This window comes from Microchirus variegatus, assembly GCF_963457635.1.
Source record: "Microchirus variegatus genome assembly, chromosome: 11".
NCBI classification, from domain to species: Eukaryota; Metazoa; Chordata; class Actinopteri; order Pleuronectiformes; family Soleidae; genus Microchirus; species Microchirus variegatus.
Genome location: NC_139812.1, coordinates 6,613,032 through 6,632,070, shown reverse-complemented (window position 1 = coordinate 6,632,070; position 19,039 = coordinate 6,613,032). Strand labels below are relative to the sequence as shown.

At 41.8% G+C, this 19,039-nt stretch overlaps 1 protein-coding gene across 1 annotated transcript in view; it reads left to right on the top strand.

Annotated features, from left to right (window-relative positions):
• Positions 1-10,984: 10,984 nt before the first annotated feature.
• Positions 10,985-19,039, top strand: part of shtn1 (shootin 1) — a 53,370-nt gene continuing 45,315 nt past the window's right edge. The window contains exon 1 of the mRNA XM_083897727.1: positions 10,985-11,045. The gene's annotated coding sequence lies outside the window, so the exon portion shown is untranslated. The remainder of the gene's footprint in view (positions 11,046-19,039) is intronic.

Sequence of the window (19,039 nt, the reverse complement as noted above, 5' to 3'; positions counted from 1 at the left end):
CCCCCTTGAAATTTTCTTCAGGAGCCGCCACTGATTTTGAATACTTAATAATGCAGTAGCTCACTCATTCAACGTCTACCGCTTTATCCACATGAGGATCATGGGGGCCGCTGGAGCCAATCACAGCTGACTGAGTGAAAGGTGGAGTCACACCTTGGACAGGGTGCCAGTCCGTCGCAGGGCCACCATACAAAGACGAACAACATAACATTCACACCTACGGTCAATTTAAAGTGTTCAAATAACCTCTGCATTATGTTGGACTGTGGAAGGAAACTGGAGAACCCAGAGAAAACCCACGCACATGGGTAGAAAGACCCTTCGTCGAACCAGATTGCAAACCCAGGTCTTTTTGCTGCAAGTCAACAGTGCTAGCCACTACTCCGCCATGTGGACAATGCAGTTCCTTTGTATTGTAAATAGTTTCACCATTCATCACCCTCTCCAGGTGGGCAAGACAATGATACTGACAGTTAAGCCCAATTTATACTCCTGCGTAAAGTGCTCTGCGTAGGCTACGCAGAGTCCTCTGCGTCGACGCAGAACCTGTCGAAGAGCCTCTGCGTCGTCTCCGGGTGCACGGAATATTTTTTAAAGCCCAATTTATACTCCTGCGTAAAGTGCTCTGCGTAGGCTACGCAGAGTCCTCTGTGTCGACGCAGAACCTGTCGAAGAGCCTCTGCGTCGTCTCCGGGTGCACGGAATATTTTTGAAGTGTCCGTCACTCCGTCAAGGGACAACGGAGACGGCAAGAGCTGCGATTGGTCCTCAGGACAGACTGAGCGAAGCTGCTCTGTGCCGGCTCACAGTGAGCAGCGAGCGACCACAGAGGGCGGAGCTGAACACTGCCGACTTCGTCGCTGCCGAACTATAAATACGTCATATCTTAACACACACAGCACATGTTTAGACTCTAAATGGCCAATTTCTCGCCTCAAATTATCTTAAAACTGCGTTCCGGGACACAGAAAAGTGACAAACGGCCGCTGTTTCAACGACAACAGTCTTTCTCCCTCGGACGCCATTGCTCACTGTAGCCAAAAGCACAACAACCTTGCGCAGCGACCCCTACTGATCGGGCGGGAAATTGAAGCGCCTATCCGTCACCACGACGCAGAAGTATAAAGGCTCGAGTGGTCTACGTGGTGACGCAGACGGATAACGCATTACGCAGTTGGAGAAGTATAATGTGGCCGTTAGACTTACATGGGGACGAATGTGTGGACGGTGCTGTGGAGCAATGGTTGGTAATCAGTAATCAGTCAAACTGCTGTGTGTCAGTGGCAAAACAGTTGTCTCAGGTTGCTGCCCCCTTGTCTAATGGGAGAAATTGTGACAATAACAGTCTGGTGTCACGTCCATTGTTGAAGTTTGCACACGGACTTTATAGCCCGGAAGTAACAATGGTTCCACCAGCTCCAAAAATAAATAGAAGTCTGAGGGAAAATGAGCTTCTATTCCTCACTTGATTTACAGTCAGTCTTTTTTTGTGATGAGTTCAAGTTCTCAGCTGTTCTTCAACATAACATTATATTCATTTGTTTTAATGTTCCTATTGAAAGGAAGATACATGATAACACATGCTACATATGATTGGATCCCAGTCCCAGCCAGCATGGCCATGTTGGTGCTATGAGGTTTATCTTCTGGCTGACAATATGGTCCCTGGTTTTCTTATTTATTTATTTGTTTTTTTCCCCTAATAATCGCTTGTCTGATCAGTCATGAAAGGGACAGCTTGGCAGCTCAGGCCAGGAGTCTGGCTTAGTGCTGGACTTCTCCTACTTCCTGTCCTTGTTCTTTTTGTGCCAGTGGAAGAAGTTGAGTTGTGTCTTTTTATTTTCCTCTGGGAGTTTCTCCTCACAGACGTCTGACTTGGGTCCTTCTGGTGACACTGGCTCTTTGCTCAGCAGATCCTCAGAGCTTGCTACCTTCAGGCTGTCCAGTTTCTGATGGAGAACATCAAGCTCCTGTTGATTGTCATCATTTCCCTTTTGGAACTGGTTACTCATCCACTGTCTCAGGGTCAGCTCCCTCTGCAGCAGATCAGCAATAACAGACTTGTTCTTTCTGGTGTCTCTGTCCAGCTTTGAAGAGAGCCTGGCTGTTAGCTCCTCCTCAATCTGGAGTTTGGTAGAGAGCTCAGTGTTTGCTGCTTTCAGGTCATCCAGTTTGTGAAGGAGAGCCTTTATTTCAGGGCTGGACTGTTTGGAGGACTGAAGCTCTTGCTGATTCTTAAACTGCAGTATACACGTTTGCTCTTGCTGCAGCTTACCAATGAAATACTTTTTTTCTTTCGACAGAGCCTTGTTCTTTTTCAGCTCTTCCACTAACTGGATGGAGAGACTGGCAGCTTCACTTTGGATGTGCACACACATGTTCTTCTCTTTTTCCAGCTTTTGGTTTAGCATGAAGTTGTGACTCTTCAGCTCCACCAGCTCTGTGTGGAGAGCCTGTCTTTCAGTCTGGCACTGTAATGTGTGCTCCAGTTGCTGCTTATCTGCATCTTTAAGTCTCTCTAGCTCATCTCTGTATATCAGAGTGATGGCTTTAAGACAGTCAACCTGTTTGGACAGAGACTCCTTCTCTCTGGTCTCCAATTCCAGCTTGACTTTAAAATCTTCAAGCTCTTTTAATAGACACTGCTTCTCTTCGGTCTCCACCTCCATCTTGGCCTTAAAATTCTCTACCTCGTCTGACAGACACTTCTTTTCTCCGGTCTCCACTTCTAGTTGCTGTTTAAGATACCAAACTCTGTCATAAAGAGTCCACTTCTCTGTGGTCTCCACCTCCAGCTTGGCTTTAAGGTCCTCAACTTGGTCGGACAGAGACTGATTCTCTCCAGTCTCCACCTCCAGCTTGGCAATGAGCCTGCTGATCTTCTTGTCCTGACAGGCATTGTGCTCCAGTGCCTCTTGGAGTAGGGTCTGAAACTGTGCTAAACAGCTTTCCAGGTTCGTCCAGCTTTTATAATCAACATCACTGGTTGTCTCTTGTCTGTTCATGGTTCTTCTCTAGCTGTCGTGTCTTGTAGAAGATTGGTCTTTTACTCACTCTGTGCTCAGATCAAGTCTTTGAAGAAGTTAGTCAAAGTTTGCTCTCACCTGTAACAGCAGTTTTGATATGTCCGTCTACTTTGTGCAGAGAATTAAAAAAATGTATAAAATATCTGGATTCCTGTTTGTCGTTGTTTTTTCCTTGGTGTTTTAAGACAGTTGGCATCCATATAGTTGCATACTTCTCTTCGAATAATAATAATAATTTCTGGCAGGCTTACATCTTAATCAAAGTTTGAAGTTCTTTATCACAGTCCAACTAACGTCTATCTTTAACTTCCTTATAACCCATCTTCTTCTACTGATGTCTTCAAACATCAAAGACAACAATGAGGATTGTTCTTCATTAGGGCTTTGATGTTCCAAAGCATCTCCTCTTAGCTACCATAGCCATACTATAATATAGTATGTATATATATATATATATACAGTATATATATACACACACACACACACATCTTTGGCAAGAACAATATAACCATAATAATGACATTTGATTTTTTTTGATAGTGTGATAGTGGTTCAATTGGCACCTGGACAAGCGGGCGCTTGCCGATTACATGGGGGCACAGCGCCCTTGTTCCCCGGTTTATTAGAAAAACCCTGCTGCTAGTTTGGATCACATTCAGCCTAGTTACCGGGGGAAACAGTAGGAAAAAATAGGACATCTTTAGGTTGCCCTGCCTTAAAGTCGGGTGTCTATTTTCGCCAAGACGCCCACAAGCCCTGCTGGCTAAAAGCCTGTGTGTGTGTATATACATGTATCTATCTATATATACAGTACTGTGCACAAGTCTAACACCATTAGATGTGTTGTTTTAGCAATGCTATAACGACAATAATTATTTCTATTTCACTTTACCGGAACAAAAGAAAAAGAAAAAAACATCATCTCCAGGTGTCAAGTATTTAGCGTGATCTACCCTTACACTTACCTACAATAACACAGCTCTGTTGACTCTGACTGGAGTTAAACCTTAATTAATGTTACTGATAAATACTGTGCTTGTCCTACTATTTCATTCAAAGAAAATATCTGCTATAAAAACGTCTATTACATTAGGTATATTCAAGACATGCTTGAGCATTACGTACTAATATATAACAACAGCTTTAAGTTGCATCACTTCATTCCAAATTCCAATGATCACACAATTTGACAGACAGAAAAAACAACAGAGCTGGTGGTGCCTGAAATGTACTGTGCATATATATATACATATATATATATACATGTATATATATACATAATGTTGTACATTATGACTGTACACGTCATGTGTACATTCCCAGCATACACCTTGAACAGGTGACACACACACACACACACGCACGCACGCACACACACGGGTGTGTCTGTGTGTCACACTTCCTCTTGAACTTTGCTTCCAGAGCAAATGTCGACATGGCTGCAGAGGAGCTGGATAGAATGAACGACATTGCTCACCTGTCCTACCAAGGTAAACTTTATACTCGTTTTATGTCAATAAATGTAGCGTTTAAAGTTGGTACAGTCCATGTAAACTGTATGTAAAATGGTACAGCCCTGTACCCGCGGGGCTAAGCTAAGTTTACGGGAGGACGATAGTGACGACACCCCCCAGTTTTCATATCCCTATCTTTGCTATATCAATTTTGGGGGTGGGGACGTGAGGCATAGTAGCAAGAAAACGTGTGCAGCTGGAGTGGAACCTGAATTAATGTCAAGCGTGCATAAGTTAGCAGGAGGTTTGATATTCGCTGGATATTCGTTTTCCAAAGACATTTTCTCAATCAACAAATAGACATTTTCCCATTCTGATCGCTGTATAGTTGCCAATGGTAGACAGCTACTTACTACAGGTGACGTTTTGTTGACATCTGCCATTATTGTGAAACGGTATGAAATTAAATATTTAAAAAAATTCACCAAAAATCAACAAAAATATGTTTTTTCATTCTGATTGCTGTAGTAGTTGCCAATGGTAGACAGCTACTTACTACAGGGGAAGTTTTGTTGTTACATATATAATTTCATACGGTTCACAATAATGGCACATATCAACAAAACGTCACCTGTAGTAAGTAGCTATCTACAATTGGCAACTACTGCAGCAATCAGAATGGGAAAATGTGTTGATTGGGAAAATGTCTTTCGAAAAATCAATATCCAGCGAATATCAAACCTCCTGCTAACTTATGCACCCTGTATACACGTACAGTACATGAATAAATTGGATGTTTAACTCTTTCATGTTTAAGAGGGAAAACTTAAATGATACTGAATGACGAAACAACAGCAACTTCAGCTGAATGCGTACATGGATTTCCCCCATGAATCTTCAAGGTTTTACCTTACCGCTAATGTAAGCATTAGGGGCAAACTAAGTGTAGGCTTAGAGTATGTGTTTGTGTGCTTTAACTTATTCTTACATTCACATGACCTGGTTTAAAGTATGCATAGGTGTTCAAGTGTTATTGATAACACTAACTACTTTCTATAATCACAACTTGTGTCAGAGTGAGAATGCTGCTTTGGAAAGTCAGTCATCACAGTACAATGTGTAACATTACAGTGTTATCTTTTGAGGGAAAAGTAACTCATTAGAGGTCATTAAAGTTACAGTAAAGTTACATTTCCCTCACCTTCCGAGAAACTATGTAGCCTTCAGTTAGCATCATGTTTAGTTTGTCCATTTTGGGTTACTGTAAAAACTTGTTGACCTCCCATAGAGTGGACCCAGCTCCTAATATTAAAATAAAACATTCATTCTGGGGAAATGAAAAAGCAAAGACAAAAGCAGACACCTAACCCTCATAACAATAATAAAGTCTTCTGACATCACATTATCTTTGTGCATATTACTATATTATGCCCAGCATGACATGAGTTCACAGACACTGTTGTGACACTGGCAGGACTTCTGGGCTTCCTTAGATATTGAGATATCGCAGTGTCAACTAACAATTATTTTCATAATCGATTACTGATTCTGTCGATTATATAATATTGATTAATCGAGTACTAGGTTCGTAAAAAGGTCATCGAATATTGATCAGTGTTTGTCAAACCTGGGAATGATGATGTTCTCAAATGACTTCTCTTTGTCCACAATCCAAAATGAATGAGTTAGAATGATTTATTTGTTTTATGGAGCAACAACACCAGCAAATATTCACATTTAAGTAGCTGAAAAATCAGAGAGCTTGTTTTAATTATTGTAAAACAACACTCTTAACATCAAATAATTGATGAATTGAATAGTCGTTGCAGCCCTATTGACTGCAGTGTAGTCTTAAGGTCCTTCATAGGCCTGTTTACATTATGCTTATTGAGCTTATTTATTAGGGACACCATACCTGGGCTGGGCGATATGGCCTCAAATCAATATCACGATATATTGAGCAGCTCACCTCGATAAAGATAAATGAACGATAAGTTCGAAGTTGCTAAATGACGTCATTGCCTAATTTGCATTAATTGACCATTTGCCTGATATAAGTGTCCGAGTGTCTTAAAGGTACATGAACATACAGGTAGCCTGCTTACCTACACACACAGCCAAAAACAACTTTTATTTTGTTTTCTTTTTTTTTAAATTATCGAATGTATCGATAAAGGCAAAATGACGTTGATTATTGTTGTACATTTCGATAACGATAAATTTTCGATATATCGCCCAGCCCTACACCATACCCATGCTTATCTTGTAGTGGCAGAGGAGTTAAGGACGCGTTCTTCAGCATTCAAAGAGCCCTACCCAATCTGACACCAGAGGCCAGCTATAAGCACATACTAAAATACCTCAAATAGATTAAAATTATTAGAGAGAAGAATCAATATAAAGTATTAAAGGGAAGATAAGTTGCAGCACAGTCGGCACGTCACTAATAATAACTCTTAGCACTTCCTCCAGAGGCTGGAAAGAAGTGGCTGTAGTCACTGGATGAGAAGTCATCACATGCCGGATAAGTTGAATCAGTAACATGTGACCTCTGTGTTCTTCACTGGCATTTGTCTGTACTGATGAAGATGGCTTACTGGCATCCTTTGCTCCCCATAGCTCTTCACGAGTATGAAAGCCTACAGAGGAGGCACGACACAGCATCCATGGAGGTAAGTGTCACACTGCACTCATGTTATTGTATGAGCAGTGAAATCACCATCACCATCGTAGATGTAGCTGCAGGAGCAGCCGTAACAGCTGTAGATGTGTGCTCATTTTGTCAAAGTACTGAATACATTTTTTTGTGATAATTTTTTTATTGTTTTCAAGGTTAAACAACAAGCAAATGACCACAATGATTAAGAATTTTTTCTTTCTGATATGTAGAAACATATCGTATTTTCGTCAATAAAGAGCAAAATCGAGATACATCTTCAACAAGTCCAAAACATATCTGTACATTAAGAGCATAAAATAAAACAAATAAAAGAGAGATACATTTGATCCAAGAAGTTGAGATGGATCTGTTGGTGATTAGGATTTTTAGAAGAGTCAGTTATACATTCCCAGTTCATGATAATCAATGACTGTTGTGTGTGGCAACTATGAAAGAGCCCTGTTAAAAGATATGCAACTTGCTCCGTGTGTGCGCTTGCATCTGTTAATAAAATGTTAATTGATTTTAGAGTTGGGTTTTTTAGGGTTTTGTGTATATCTGTATATATATGAGTGGAACAGTTTGGTTCGGTACAGTATGGTTTCTATTTTTTTGTGTTTCCATTAAGAATAGCACCAAAATAACGAGCACCATAAGTTCCGTTCTTTAGCACCCTTCCCTTGGGGTATCAGAATAAAATGGTATATGGTCGGACAGTCTTCTTATAGAGTTCTCGTTTTCTTCATTGTCTATTTGTATGTTGCATATGTGACATAGAAGTGAGTGGGGAAGTGATTAGTAAGCATGTGAAAGATACATATTAATTATGTGTGGTCAGTCAAAATGACAAACCAAATGGTCATTCACTGAAATGACCAAAAGGTTACTAAGCACTTTTTAAATTCTGAAAGTATACTATTTTTTTTAACATTTGTACTATCATGACAACGATGGTGCTGTCAGTTTACCTTCTGTGTTGCATCTTCAAAAGTGCCCAATGTGACACTGAATTTGAAACAGCACATTGTAATTTCTGCATCTATTATCAAAGTATTGATTAGTAATGCAGTGGAAATTAGTAGAAATGTGAATATTTGGTTAACATGTTGATTTATGGTGTGTGCCTCTAAATTTTTGCGGTTGCGCCTCTAAGACTTTCAGTTGTGGGTCACTGCGCTCCCTCACTTGTTCTTTGTGTCATGTTTTTTTGTTTGTGGGTGGGCCTTAGAAAGCTGCCTGCTGATTGGCTACTGAGTTTAGGAGTCACAGCTCAATAGACTGGAAGTCGTCATGGGCATGGAGTTGCTGTCCATCTGGAACTCTTTCCCCAAGCTTTCCCATCAACATCTGACAAAAACGTTTATAATCTGACAAACGTTAGATTCCAAGCCTGTGACGACTTCCGGTCCTAAGGCCCGCCCACAAGCAAAAAAACACGCAAAGAACAAACCAGGAAGCGCAAAGAACAAGTGTATTTTTTAAAATGATTAAATCAAAAGAAATGTTGGTTCTTAAAAAGTTTTGTTTGCTTTAATGTGTATATGAATATGAACTGTACAAACCCACATCATGTGGCATGTATGATGATATGGTGATATCTCCTTTTGTAGACATAGGAACAAGGTGCATAACACCTGAGCTGAGCAACATGCTGTCAGAGTTATGGAGGCTGACACAGGGCTCATTGTTTGAAGATAAAAAAAAACCAAAACACATAATGCTAGATTTAAATATGCTCTTTGCTTTATTGAAATAAACTAGAACACTATGAGAGCTGACTCACTTGCCACAAAGCTGTAGAATAATAAAATTATGATTTTTGGAAAGAGGTCAGAGTTATGAATAACTAAAACTTTGATACTGTGGCACAGATAAATGACTGGAATTAACATTATAACAAGTAATTTAACTGTGAAAGTTATGCAACTGTTGAAAATGTCGACTTCTCTGTTAACATGGTAGTAAGGACAGTAGATGTTTATGATGCAAGATAATAACGAGGTTTGTCCTCTGCTTGCCATGTGCTTTACTGGATTTTTAGTTCATGGTGTCCTTCCAGATCACCTCTGTGTTGTTAATGTCATGAAGGTGATAAACTTAACAGTACGGGTCATTTCAGACATATTGCCGTTGTCAGTATTTTTCTAAAGTCCTCTAAATAATTATGTTAACAAGGTTGGAAATGTTTCTTCTCACTACTGGTAATCTTAAAAATAACAAACAAAGAAAACGGCTTCAAATGTGTATTTATACACCACAGGAAATAGTTGTCAGGTATTCATGTTTTATTGATGCATCTAAGGCCTTTGACAGAATCTATCATGAAAAATTATTCCTGAAATTGCTTTGCAGATCAGTCAGAAAACCCGTGTTCTGGTACGTCAATCAGGCAATAAGGGTCAAATGGGGCAACGCTGTATCTGCATCATTTCATGTAACTTTCGGTGTTTGTATTCTGTCTCCTCTTCTGTTAATGTTTTCTTACTAAGGATTTGAACGATAAAGAATATGTTCAGGCTAATATGTTTAAATTTAGTATGTATAAAAAATTATTAATATAAAAAGCTTTTTGCACAGCCATGTATACAGCACATCTTTCGTGCAACGACAGGAAAAGTAGTATGGAGGCTCATCGTGGCCTACAAGGTTCCCAGATCGCATAGTGTCATTCAACTGTTTGTGTTCTTTCATGTGAAGCTCTCCAAAGACATCTGATATGCAACTTTATATGTCGCTTGAATGAATCACCAAACAGCATCATAGAGGCTTTAACCAGCCTTATGAAGAGCTGCCTTTGGTAGTTCATACAACGCATTTAAAGCATTTTCTTAATACAATGGCCTCTGTATGAATTCCTTTAAATTGATTGCTGTGGTTGTACTCGTATGCGTTGATTTTATTTTTATTTTATTATATGGACCTCCTCCATTCAATTGAATTGAAAATTAAAAAATTTAACTTGTGAAAAACACTAAAGCCTAACCCCTACTAATATATATAATATATATGTATATATATATATATAATATAATTTAAAAAATATAATTCCTATCGACAAAATTATATTTTTAAAAAGTCACTTAATAACACCTTTTTAAAATGTTAAGCCAAATGATTTGTGTTATAGCAGAGTTTGACCATATTTATAGCCATTTTTAATAGTTTCTATATATCCTTAATTAACATTTTAAACCACAAACATGCATGCATATGTTATGTTAACACGTTTGAACAATAAAAGGCTGCAGATCAGTATGTAACAGTTATTTTCTGGCCCGTATCACTTTGGCGTGCAGCTGTTTTAGTCAGAGAGCGTGAGGGAACAAACAAAGATGACAGTGCATCTTTACAGTCATAAGTCAGGTGTTTTGAAGGCTGATTGTATTAAGTACTGACTCAAATGTAGACTTTTGCACAGAGGTAAAAATCACTGGTTTTCACTATGGACTTGCAAAGTCGAGTGAGCTTGGATAAGACAGCCACATAAAGATGAGATAAAGCAACAAAGTATTCTGAAGATATACATTTTAGTAGATGAGCCTTTTGTCAAGATGCTCAAATCTGTTTTGCAAGGTTTCCCCATAGCAGCCATGTTTTCACTGAGCGTGTGCCTGTCTACTGTATCTAAGTGCAGGGGGCCACTCTGTATGACAGTTCCTCATGAAACCGCACTATTCCTTTAATGGCATACATGCAAGATGTAACAGCAGAGTCGCTTTTAAGCAGCATCTTACCTTTAGTGCTATGTATAACTTCTGCAACACGTTGTCATCATATGAAAGCTGCTTTTCCAGTCAGTATCTGCTTCATGCTGTTGATCCTCTGTCTGTTCTTTTTTTTCTAAGTGCAAGAGGCTGGAGGAGGAGAGAGACAAAGCCATCAAGGAGCTCAGTGAGATCCAGCAAGGTAAGTTCATCTCCTCATTTTCACAAAGGGACATGGAAGTTGTTTTTTTTAAGGTAACTAAAATGTTCCTGTGGACTGTCTGCATTTCCGCCACAGTCAAACATCAAGGAAGATTATGAATGACCCACAGCCACAACAAGCTGTTCCACTCCTGTCCACCAGGTGGCAGTAATATAAATTACCATACAACAATGGTTTGACAAATTTCCATCAAAGTTCTGTAAAAAAAAAATAAAGAAATATTGCTTCTCTAGCTGTGAGGTAGGTGATGTTCTGAAATCCCTGAAATTCACACAAATCCACTTTCTTTTTCAGTACAGTCAGGAAGTGGCTCATGGGCTGCCACATGAGCACAGCTTAAAACTCTCACTCTGTGTCGCTTTTAAATATAAACAGATGTCTCTTAGGCTAGCTTTACACGACAACGATCTGAACACAAACCGCAAAAGTGGCATTGCGTTCCCACTTTTTATTTCACGTTTAGACGAGCGTCTTTGGGTGGAAATCTGCATACACAAGGTGACGCAAAAGTGTGTGAAATTTGATGTAGTATGCATGCCAGGTGGCTAGGTGGCACTGTGAAGCACTGCCATACAACAACACCAGGAGTGCACGCATGCACTGAAACGTCCTTCTACTTCTCTCTAGTAGCGCTGAGTAGCCCACAGTCCAAAACCAAAACATTAACTCGGCGTAATTGCTGAAATGACTCCTGGATATGTATCAGAACAGCTAAGGCAACTTGAATAAGAATAATAATAATATAATAAGAAGTCCTTTATTCGTCCCGCAGTGGGGAAATTTCCAGTGTTACAGCAGCAACACAATAAGGATAAGGATAATAAATAATAAACATGCATTACCAAAAAGAAATAGAATCTATAAAGTACAATATATAAAGATATTAACACTGACTATAAAAATAGGTTTGAAAAAAGAATGTAGAATGTACATTACAACCGCTCTGCAGAATATACACAGTATGCACATTAAATTTAAAGTATTTAAAGTGTAAGGAAACAAGGCTGAGCTATTAAATAAGGATATTAAATAAGGATATGGATATTGCACTGATGAGAAAACTACAGTATAAAAAATTTGACAGTATGAAAAATGACAATATATTGCACTTAAAAAAAAATGTTACATTATGAAAAATATATACAGTATATTACACCAATGAAAATTAACAGTATATTGCACATGGAGAGTGGAGTGTGTGTGTGTGTGTGTGGGGTCTACTTAGAGCAGTACTTGTTGTACAGTCTAACAGCTGCAGGGAGGAACGACCTGCGATAACGCTCCTTCAGACACAGAATGTCGCACTGATGGATATAATCTAACATGTTTGTTGTTGTTTGTCTGTAATGCACATGGATCTGACGTCAATGTGTACAGGAGGATAGCCAGCATGAGCAGCTCAGAAAACACTTTTGCGTTTTCTACCCTTTAGACGGGAACGCGACAGCGGAGCGTTTTTAAGATTTCCACTCTGGAGGGTGGGTTAATTTTTTTGCGTTTTTAAGCCCCCAAAAACGCCGTCGCCATCTAAAGGAAAGGCACATCTGATAAAATATTTTGTCGGTTTCACCGGGGGGCGTTGCCGTGTAAAGCCAGCCTTAGATTAATGCTGATTAAGTCTATCACTCACACACAATCTCTCTGTGTCTGGAGTATCCACAAACAGTCTACTGCTCCTCTACTAAAGTCTAAACCTCATCATTCACTAAAGTCACAGTCAAAGGGTGAATTCCAATTCCTTGCTTAACCCTCAATCTAAAAAATGCGCGCTTCCACTAGTGCAAGTGCTGTCCCGATTCTCAGAAAAATTAAGTTGAGGGGCGAGTTTAAGGGCTGTATCGCCCTCAATATTGAGATTTTCAGAGACCACCCTTGGGAGCAAGGGCTACCCAGAATACATTGCATGTTTTCACATAAGAAAGATGGCGTCGAAAGCAGTCTGAAGATGTATCTGCATTGAAGGGGTGTCCCATTTCTAAGTGACAAAATAACCCTCAATACTTGGTTTTGAGGGCCAGTTAAGATTAAGGGTTAAGATTGAGGGTTAAGATAGGAATTGGAATTGGCCCAAAGTCAGTGTTGATAAAGTCACAAATTTTCCCATACATTATTACGGTGACAGAAGCTCAGTGGTAGAGCAAGTTGTCTTTCAGCTTGAAGGTTGTGGGTTCGATCTACATGCCGATGTGTCCTTGGGCAAGACGGCTGTGCTGGCCGTGTTTGTCAATAATGCCCAATGTTGGCAGGTTTGTTGTTGTAAAAAAAATTAATAGATGAGATAATGTATGTTTGGTATGAATTTGGCGCTATACAAATAAAATTGAATTGAATTGAATTAAATTCATAGATGATCAGAATAGTAGCCATCGATGTAGTGATTGATTAAAAATTGATCTCTAGTCTTAAAGCATTTTGAGTTTGACATTGTCTTAGTATATTGTGAGCTCCACCCTGTGCCTCCATTTGCATTTAATGAGGAACATGTGTTTTGTTGTAGTAACCATAGCCATTTGTTGGCAGCCAAAAGTCACTGAATCAGTAGTTTTTGAAGTAAAACTACATGCCCAATTGGATAACAATGACCTGGATGGATGGATGGATGAATGAATGAATGAATGAATGAATGAATGAATGAATGAATGAATGAATGAATGATTGAATGAATGAAAGAATGATTACACAGACCAAGACTGATACCAATCCCTTGTTTCTATGTCAATATTTAAAGCAAACAAATGTAGATGACATGTATAGATGTGACACATGTATAGCAGTTTCATGAGATTAAAAATATTAACCACATTTTGGTTTGTTTCAAGCAGCACTTTAGCCTTTTACCAACCATGACATGAAAAAAACATGCACTTTATATATTATATATATAATACTATATATATTATACTCTTGTGCTTTAGCCAACTGGACACATATTATGCTGATGTCATTCACTGTCTACAAGAAGTTAGTGGACTCGCCCTTTCTCACTGTCTCTGTATGTCTCTCTGTACCTGTGACATTGTTAGTTTTGTTAGATTTTGTCAATAAATATTTATTTCTAAATATGGTGTGTGCAGTCACAACACTTCAATGTCAATGTCACACCCAGACAGTCACTCAAATCAAGCAGGTAGCAGGTTCTACAACCCACAACCCACATCCTGTCCCTGTTGCGGCGCATCTCTGTGTGAAATCAGAGCCGCTCTCTGATTTACTGCTCGGGTATTGAAATGTGGAACTGAATGACAAATAATTTTCTGATATTGGGTAGGGATGGAATGTTTTGTCGTGAGATGCTGCCCAAAAAAGAATTGCAATTTTGTATCTAGCCCTAAATAAACATATATTTCTGTGAAATTATCACAACTTTGTGACTATACGAGGCGGACACAGATAATGGCTTTGGAAAAGCACAGTCACTGCTCCAGCTTTCATCACCAGTCTGTTTCCCAACACTGCACAAATATATTCCTGATACTTTAGTCCACCATTCATTCATTCATTCATTCATTCATTCATTTATTCATTCATTCATTCCAAAATGATTTTCTTTGCAGGTTGAATGCTTTGCCGTGATCACTTAAGTTAAGACAGAATTTGATGTGGGGTGGCACAATATGTCAAAAGATGGAGCAAATGGTTTGTCTTTGTAATGGTGACAGTTGTGTGGAGTTTGATTTGAATAAATCTGGCCCGTGTTGGCGTATTCATGCGATTCTCCAGCCAAAACACATATTGTGTTTGACTTCCGTGTTAATAGGAGCTGCCTCACTGTGCCAAGCAGCTGCATATTAGGACCTATTACGTGATTTCATAGCTCTTAGAAAATTGCTCCTATTCACAACGAAACGGCTGGGGGAGGGTGTGTGTGTGTGGGGGGGGGGGTAACTAGGTTGGTTGTGTGTGTGTTGCGTGGGGGGGGGGAGAGGGGGGCAGCAGGAGGGCAGAAGAAAAAGCTCCCAACACACAATCATGCCTTTTCAATTGCCGATGGCAAGGTTGATGACAACATGACCATTGTGTTATAATGATAACACCACAAAGGCATCTGCCCCCCTCATCAAGGCTTCACAGCGGCTGCAGATACAATTTAATTCACTGCTCCGTTGGCGGCGCTGATACCATTATGCAGCACATCGGCAACAGGGGTAATCACTGTCTTTCCTGAGAGGAGGATAGAAAAAAGACAGACACAAAAAAAGAGGGGAGAAAAAAAACAGAGGGATGATGATGACGGGGAGGCCAAAACTTACAATTAAGACTGCCAGTCCTGACGAGTCAGAGCGCCCCGTCGACTTGCTCTCATACACTTTCAACACTTCCACCACTGTTTATTTACCATGGCTACCAGTAATTATAATTAACATGTCATTTAGTTCAAGGCGTCCTTTCTTAGGGTTGTCGAGTGTGGCCACAGCATTACGGAGACAGGCAGAGAGAGAAAGGGAGACAGCGCCGAGAATGAAAACTGGCAGCTAAGTGCTATTCACCGACTGATGTGCGAGGCGCGGTGGGGAGGCGGGGGATATCGCCCAGCGGTCGCGTTCATCAACTTCCTAATTAGGTGTCACTGGTGGGACTGAATTGCCCACAGCAATGGCACTAATGCTGAATATCTCCCTCGCTCAGCCACAATGCTTAATTAGTTAAGTGGCAGAGCATTGTTTAAGAGCATCCTTTTTGTACTCAGGTGTGATTGCAGCTCAAGTGAAATCACAGATTGTAATGTTGAATTTTTACCTCCTTATTCCCAGCTACCTAAGATTAGTCAAAACTAGAGGTTGATTGATGTGTTTTTTTCTATGTCAGTGCCGGCCCAAGCCTTTAAGCCTTTCTGCCCTAAGCAGAATTTGATTTGGGGCCCCTCTCCCACCACCTTGGAGTCACCTGTGATTGACTATTACTGATACAAATGGAACACTATGAATCTTAGAGTGTAGTAAGTATAGTATAGTAAAGATGGCGCTGCCCGAGCAGCTGCTGCTTACAACGGCTCTCCCCTCTCTCTTACTTTTTCTCGTTTTTCTCCCTTCTTCTGGCGTGTTTTATGTTTTTTCTTTACAATGGTCGAATCCTGCTGCCACCACGCGCACAATGAGACCACTTTTTTTACTTTTGCATTCTGTTTAATGCTGTTTTCGGCACTTTTGGGAACTCCGTCGGCAGACACGTTCAGCGGATTCATTGTTTACACCAGGGATCAGCTGTTGGCGTTGCGCAACATCGCTCTCTCTCTCAACGCATAATGGACGATTCCAACGGATTTATAAGAAAGAGACGAGGCTGCAGAGCGGGACGGAGGAAACAGGAGATAAAACGTAGTTTCCGTCCTTTTATTCCATCTATCATCATGGGAAACGTCCGCTCCCTCGTGAACAAAACGGACGAGCTCACGGTGCTGACCCGGCACCAGAGGGACTTCAGGGAGAGCAGTCTGCTGTGCTTCACTGAGACCTGGCTGACGAAGAAGGCACCGGACTCGGTCGTTTCCCTGGAGGGTTTTAAGATGGTACGTGCAGACCGGAATGTGACTGGGAAGAGGGGGAACAAGTTTGCACAAAGGACATTGAGTTTGTTGTGGTGGGGATCCGCCCGTATTACATCCCGAGGGAGTTCTCGCTCGTGATTGTGTATACAGTCTACATCCCTCCCTCAGCCGACGCAGCCGCAGCATGTGAGAGGGTGCACAGCTCAGTGTCGGCACTGCAAACGGAACACCCAAACTCTCTCCTGCTCATAAATGGCGATTTCAACCATACCTCACTTTCCTCACTTTTTCCCCACGTTCACACAGTACGTGAAGTGCCACACCCGGGAGAACAAGAAGCTGGACCTTTTATATGTAAATATAAAGGGTGAGTACACCTCCGCCCTCTCCCTCCACTCGGCCGCTCTGATCACAACCTGATACGTCTGCGACCTGAATACACACCTGTGGTGAGGAGGCAGCGCGCACAGAAAAGAACTGTAATGATGTGGAATGAAGAAGCCAAGGAGAGGTTGAGAGACATGACGTCGATGGCTTCAATGACTGTTTCACTGATTACATAAAATTCTGTGAGGAGAACGTTGTAAAAACCCATACGGTGCAGTGCTTTGCCAACACCAGAGAGGAGCTCAAGAAGGCGATCAGAAAGGCTAAAGGCCACATTATACTTCTCCGACTGCGTATGCGTTATCCGTCTGCGTCACCACGGAGACGCCTTGAGCATTTATACTTCTGCGTCGTGGTGACGGACACTCGCTGCAATTTCCCGCCCGATCAGTAGGGGTCGCTGCGCAAGGTTGTTGTGCTTCTGGCTACAGTGAGCAATGGCGTCCGAGAAAGAAAGAGAGAGAAAGACTGTTGTTGTTGAAACAGTGGCCGTTTCTCACTTTTCTGTGTCACGGAACGCAGTTTTAAGATAATTTGAGGCAAGAAATTGGCCATTTAGAGTCTAAACATGTGCTGTGTGTGTTAAGATATGACGTATTTATAGTTCGGCAGCGGCGTTATCGGCGGGGATCAGCTCCGCCTCTGTCAGGACGCCCGGAGCGCACTGAGAGCCGGCACAGAGCAGCTTAGCTCGGCCTGTCCTGAGGACCAATCGCAGCTCTTGCCGTCTCTGTAGTCCCTTGACGGAGTGACGGACACTTAAAAAATATTCCGTGCACCCGGAGACGACGCAGAGGCTCTTCGACAGGTTCTGCGTCGACGCAGAGGACTCTGCGTAGCTACGCAGAGCACTTTACGCAGGAGTATAAATTGGGCTTAAGGACGTCTACAAGAGGAAGCTGGAGGAGCAGCTGGGGCAGAGCAGGACGAGGGACGTGTGGAGAGGCCTGAAAAACATCACAGGTCATGGACAGAGTGGAGCCAGAGTCACAGCAGGGGGCGACCAGAGATGGGCCACTGAACTGAATCAGTACTTCAACCGATTCGATCAGGGCCCCCCTCCCCCTCCACTTCTGCCCCCACTCTTCACACGCCTGCTCTCCTGTGGCCACAGACACCATTCCCAAACTGTCTTCACCGCCAAACCACCTCTCTCCAACACCTCACTCCCCCCTCTCTGTGACAACTGAGCAGGTGAGGAGAGAACTGAGGCGACTGAAGATCAGGAAAGCTGCAGGACCAGATGGGATCAGCCCCAGACTGCTCAGGGACTATGCTGACCAACTCTGTGAGGTGGTCACGCACAACTTCAACTTGAGCCTCAGACTGGAGAAGGTCCCAGTCCTGTGGAAGACCTCCTGTGTGGTTCCAGTTCCTAAGACGGCGCACACAAGGGAGCCGAGCCACTTCAGACCCGTCGCCCTGACCTCTCATCTGATGAAGACCATGAAGAAGCTGGTCCTCACACATCTTTGCTCGGTGGTGAGCTCCGCAATGGACCCGCTGCAGTTCGCAGGCCAAAGCGCTGTGAGAGTCATGTTCTTTGACTTCTCCAGTGCTTTCAACACCATCTGACCAATGCCGCTGCAGAGGAAGACGCAGAGTGGGGGACACAGCTGGCTGCATTTTAAACAACCCCATTAGCACTTGGTACTTTCCTCATAATGAAATTCACCATAAAATAAATACATTTCAATTTAAATAAATACGACCAATCACAATTTTGGTCGAGCCACAACTTCCACCAATTAATCGACCAGTCAACTTGGACTTTACAGCCCTACACCCCACACCCAAACAAATCGCAGACGCACTAGTCTCCCACACCCTGAAACGCTAGGGCCCAGGCCCAGATCACCGGCAGAAGCAGAACCCCCCCCAGACCACCCACCAAGGAGGCAGGCCAGGGCCCACCACACCCCCCCCCCATCTTACCCCAAATTTCCACGGTGATCGTGGCACTTATGTTCCGATGCCGATGGTCTTCGCGGTCTATTTTGGTTAGTTTATGCATATGTGAAAGCAAACCGTACCCACGTCTGTTTGCTACATTGTAACATTTTTCTGACCGGTGCGGACCAAAGCAATAGAACTATAGGTG